Here is a 6004-nt window from a genome sequence, read left to right as displayed (position 1 = left end):
TAAACATGTTTATGTAAAACTTGTTTTCCAATATGATGTTCTTGAGAAAACTCTTTTAAAAATAAATCAATGTAAAAAAGTGGTTTGCATTTGAGATAGAGCTAAGGAAGAATAAATAAATAAATAAATAAATAAATAAATAAATAAATAAATAAATAAATAAATACTAATATTCCTGGCTAATATAACCTCTAATCCTAGTAGAAATTTTAGCATAAAACCTCAGCTGACTCTAATGCCACTGTACACTGAGCAACCACTTCGCTGCATCTCTCTGGAGATTATTGAACTGGGTATTTTGCAGGCCACAACACACAGACTGTGAGGATACTCCAGCCTCATGGCTACAGGAAGGAAGTATTGCTAGCCAAGGCCACTGATGCACCAGTTGAGAGTCACTAGTGGCTTAAGGAGAAGACTGAGTGATTCTGATAAGGTCCCGTGTGCCTGACTGTTACCTCCACATTCTCCCCACTGACTTGCTCCCTTCTTAGGTGAAGGTGTAAAGATGTGTGTGGTCAGTAACTTCCCTCATAATTGTGTAACCTTTGACATACAGAGCTTAAGTTTTATGGTTAACTTTGAGTTAATACTCTGAATAAAACACTCAAGAGGGAAGTATGAAGAGACAAAAGAACAGAAAATGTAGTAGAATAGCTAAGATAAATTATTCAGAAAGAATGTCTAACATATGTGTAATTGGAGTTTCAGAAAGAGAGGAGAGAAAGAATGAGGCAGAAGCAATATTTGAATAAACAATCTGAGAACTTCCCAAACTTGATGAAACCCATCAATCTACAAATTGAAGGAGCCAAATATATCTCAAGAAGGATAAATAAAAAGAAATCCATACTTAATACAAAAACCCCCAAAGCAAAGATTGTTAAAAGTAGTCAAAGAAAAAACAAACGATGACTTTATAAAATGCAAGGTTTGCTGACTTTTCAGCTATAACAATGGAAGCCAGAAGTAGTAGAATTATATCTTTGATGTGTTGGGAAAAAATTAAGCAACATGGACAACAGTGAACTTGCCAACCTAGACTTGTACCCAGTGAAAAATCTTGCATTAAAGGATATTTTAGGATGTTCTTCAAGTAGAAGAAAAATTGTTCAAGAGAGGAGGTTGGGGATAGAAGAAGAAATGAAATGTTAAATGCAAGGATAAATCCAAATAATATCTTTTGGGGCTTATGATATATAGAGAAAGAAAATTCAAAACAATAAAAGCACCTAATATGGGAGAAATGTAAATATTCTAAATTCCTTGATTTTTCTAGGAGAAGATTAATTTCTATTTGATGGTGATAAGTCAAGGTTGCATATTGTAATTTTAGAACACAGTCACTAAAAAAAAAACTAAAAAAAAACCCCAAATAACTATCAAACTAACAGAGGAACAAAATAAAATATAAAATACTCAACCTTGAAGCTTCCTGTGTGTTTGGACCTAGCTGCTCCAGCCTCCGGGGCATGTCTCATTCTACAAGCCTGTGAGCAGCAGCAAAGAAAAAAATTACATATTTCCTGCCCCGCACACACATTGAGGCAAGCAACACATTTTAATTTGAAGCATGAGGGAAATTGTGCACATCCAGGCTGGCCAGTATGGCAACCAGATTCGTTCCAAGTTCTGGGAGATGACCATGGCATTGACCCCACTGGCACCTACCACACAGACAGCGACCTGCAGCTGGATTGCATCTCCATGTATTACTATGAAGCCACAGGTTGAAAATATGTTCCTTGTGCTATCTTGGTGGATCTAGAACCTGGGACTATGGACTCTGTTTGCTCAGGTCCTTTTGGCCAGATCTTTAAACCAAACAACTTTGTTTTTGGTCAGTCTAGGGCAGGCAACAACTGGGCCAAGGGCCACTATATAAAGTGGGCCAAGCTGGTTGACTCAGTCCTGGATATGGTGCAGAAGGAGGCTAAGAGCTGTGACTGCCTACAGGCTTCCAGCTGATCCACTCGCTGGGCTGGGGCATAGGCTCTGGAATGGGCACCCTGCTCATCAGCAAGATCTGTGAAGAGTATCCTGGCCACATCACGAACATCTTGAGTGTGGTACCTTCACCCAAAATGTCTGACACTGGTTGAGCCCTACAACATCACCCTCTCTGTCCATCAGTTGGTAGAGAATACTGTTGAGACCTAATGCATTGATAATGACGCCCTTTAGGACATCTGCTTCCACACCCTCAAGCTGACCATGCCAACCTATGGCGACCTGAACCACCTTGACTCAGCCACCATGAGTGGTGTCATCACCTGCCTCCACTTCCCTAGTCAGCTCAGTACTGACCTCTGCAAACTAGCAGTCAAAATGGTGCCCTCCCAAGGCCTCCACTTCTTCATGCCTGGCTTTGCCCCTCTAACCAGCTGTGGGAGCCAGCAGTATTGGGCCCTCACTATACCCAGACTCACCCAGCAGGTATTTAATGCCAATAACATGATGGCTGCCTGTGACCCCTGCCATGGCCGGTGCCTCACTGTGGCTGCTGTCTTCTGTAGGCAGATGTCCAGGAAGGAGGTGGATGAGCAGATGCTCAATGTGCGAAACAAGAATAGCAGCCACTTTGTGGAATAGATCCCCAACAATTTCAAGACAGCTGTCTGAGACATCCCGCCCCATGACCTGAAGATGGCAGTCACCTTCACTGGCAACAGCACAGTCATCCAGGAGCTGTTCAAGCACATCTCAGAGCAGCGCACTGCATGTTCTGCCAGAAGGCCTTCCTCCACTGGTACATGGGTGAGGGCCCGGATGAGATGGAGTTCACTGAGGCTAAGAGCAATATGAATGACCTCGTCTCAAAGGGCCAACAGCGCCAGGATGCCACCGCAGAAGAGGAGGTCTAAGGCCACGCCCTGTCACTCAGGCTTCTCAGTTCCCTCAGCTTTCTTCCTCAACTTCCCCTTTTTTCTCCCTCAGAATTTGCATCTTCTGCCTTTTTTTCTTTTAGTGGTGTTCAAAACAGTGCCTGGCACTCAATAAATATTCAGTTTGTTGGGGAAAAAAAAAGAAACTCAACCAAACTAAACCAAGGCAAAAAATAAAGAAACAAAGAGCAAGGGAGATGAATAGAAAGCCCATCACAGCAAGACAGATCAATAATTACATTAAAGGTAAGAGGGTCAACCGCTCCAGCTACAAGACAAAGATTATCACACTGAATAGTAACAAAATCTGATACACACTAAGAACAAGAGACACATCTAAAACATAGGGGTAAATAAAGACCAAAAGGAAAATTATGAAAAATTATATACCATTATAATACTATTAGGACAACTGGTGTAGCAATATTAATATCAAACAAACATACTTTAAAATAAAAAGCTTCACTAGAATAAAGAGGGTCATTGTCAATAATAAAAGATAATTCTAAATTTATATGAACATAATAACATGATATATAGAGCATATGTAGACAGAATTATATGAAGAAATAGACAAGTTCATATTCATAGTGGGATATTATGATGCACTTTCTTTCAGTAATTAGTGGAAGAAGTAGACAGACATCAATAACGCTGTATAAGAGTTGAAGCACTATAATGAACAAATTTATGGACATATGTAGACTAGTGCACCCTACAACTGCAGAGTACATTATTTTCAAGAAGATGCAATCCATTTTATTAAAAAAATTTTTTTTTATTTGTTGACTTTTAGAGAGAGAGAGGTGGGGGGGAGAGAGAAAGAGAAACATCAATTTATTGTTCCACCCATTCATGCATTCATTGGTTGTGCCCTGACTGGGGATCAAATTTGCAACCTTGGCATATAGGGATAATGCTCTAACCAACTAAGCTCCCTGCCCAGGGCTTGAAGATACAATCCATTTTTAATTTGACTATATGCTAGGCCAAAATACCAGTTCCAAAAAACTTCAAAGTATTGGGGCATATATATATATATATATATATATATATATATATATATATATATATATATTTAATATATCTTTATTGATTTCAGAGAGAGGAAAGGGAGAGAGAGAGATAGAAACATCAATGATGAGAGAGTCATTGATTGAGCCCCCAACCCGGGCATGTGCCCTGACCGGGAATCGAACCCTGATTGCCTGGATCCTAGGTCAACGCTCAACCACTGAGCCACACCCGGCCGGGCGGAAATAAAATTAGAAAAAGATATGCAAAGACCTCTACATAGAAAACAAAAAACATTACTGCAAGAAATTGTAAAAAGACCTAAATAAATGGAGAGAGATATATCCATGGATAAGAAGGCTTAATAATGTAAGTACATCAATTAAAAAAAATACCAACTTGACCTACAGATCAACACAATCCTAACCAAAATCTCAAAGGTTTTTAAAAAATAGAACTTGTCCAGCCGGCCGTGGTTCAGCGGTTGAGCGTCGACCTAGGATCCAGGCGATCAGGGTTCGATTCCCGGTCAGGGCACATGCCGGGGTTGTGGGCTGCAGCCAATCAATGACTCTCTCATCATTGATGTTTCTATCTCTCTCTCTCCCTCTCCCTTCCTCTCTCTGAAATCAATAAAGATATATTTTTAAAAATAAAAAAAAAATAAAAAATAGAACTTGATAAACTGAATACAAAAAATAGAAATGATTTGAATGTCTACCAACAATAGAATGGATAAATAAATTGTGGCATATCCAGAGGCTGGAATGAAAATAAGTTAACAACGTGCAACAGTACATGAGTGACTCTTGAGAAGAAGCCAGACACGTGCACACGCGCACACAGCAAAGGATTTAGAAATGCACGTTTTGGTGAGAAATTATAAGTAAACACAAGGAAGTGATTAAAAAGTGGGGTGGGAGTGGAGCCTTGCGACAGGAAAGGGCCCACAGTGCACTCTGCAGTGCTAGCAGTGTTCTGCTGCTTGGACTTGGGTAGTGGCTGTGCAGATACTTGCTTCATGATTAACCATTGGTAGTGCTTTTTTGTTTTGTGCACTCTTCTGTATGGGTGTCATATTTCACAATGGTTTTTGAAAGGTACAGAATATTTGCTTTCCCACACTTAGAATCAGGGTGTCTGAAGTCTTCATCAGAGAGACAAAGCGTAAGAGAATGTAAAAATAAGCAGCTGTTTAATGGACTGTAATGTGACAAAGGCCATAAGGGAAGGTAGTGGCCTGGGCTGAGTTTAGGAGAAAGCCTGCCAGAGGCTAAGAATTCGCTATTGTTTATTCAGCACTAATGGCAGGGGGACACTGTGACTGGAGGATCACCAGCCAGGAACAGGGATGACTCCTTGTTCCGCCTCGGCCTGGACAAAACGAACAGAATTACCCAGGTGCCTGTGCCCTGCCTCTGGGCACGCTAAGAAGCCTTCGCATGACTCATTTGGTTTCTTGAGTACTTAGATCAACACAGCGAGTGGATTCCTTGAATAAAAGGCATGGATATTCAGATTTCAGGAGAGGTATACTTCGGTTATATATTAATAAAATGACACTGATCTACTTTAGTCTCTACAAGCTTATACAGTATGATGCAATTCCCTGGGAAATTATCACCTTTGGGTGATGTGATAAAACTGAGTTCCTGAACCTGTATAGCAGGAGCTCAGACCTTAGTCCCAGCCTTACGCATCAAATATACGTACTGAGAGGCTCAGATGGAACTCCTAGTCAGCTTATCTCATCTCATCAATGCTGGCTGGTTATTACAAAGGGCATATCTGGGAGCAGGGCCCTACCTGGGGAGAATTTTGGATTTGGAAATAATCTCTGTGGGGAAGACTTCCCTAAGCCTCACATTTTATTTAAGGAGGAAGCAGGGCTCTGTAATAAAGACATTATAAAAAAGACATCTACAGACTAATATCCCTCATGAACACTAATACAAAAACCCTCAAGAGAATGATAGCGAAAAAATCTAGAAATATATTCAAAGAATCATGACCACGAGGGGTTTATCCCAGGAATATAAGGCAAGTTCAACATGTGAAAGGCGATTAATGTAATTAATCCATCACAACAGAATTAAAGAGAAAAA

At 40.3% G+C, this 6004-nt stretch overlaps 1 pseudogene; it reads left to right on the top strand.

The window, feature by feature from the left end:
- The first annotated feature begins 1573 nt into the window (after positions 1 to 1573).
- LOC107535823 (tubulin beta chain pseudogene) lies at positions 1574 to 2864 on the top strand (annotated as a pseudogene).
- The last annotated feature ends 3140 nt before the right edge of the window (positions 2865 to 6004 follow it).

Source organism: Miniopterus natalensis, chromosome 3 (genome assembly GCF_054644295.1).
Source record: "Miniopterus natalensis isolate mMinNat1 chromosome 3, mMinNat1.hap1, whole genome shotgun sequence".
Taxonomy (NCBI): Eukaryota; Metazoa; Chordata; class Mammalia; order Chiroptera; family Miniopteridae; genus Miniopterus; species Miniopterus natalensis.
This window is presented reverse-complemented; position numbering and strand designations above follow the sequence as displayed.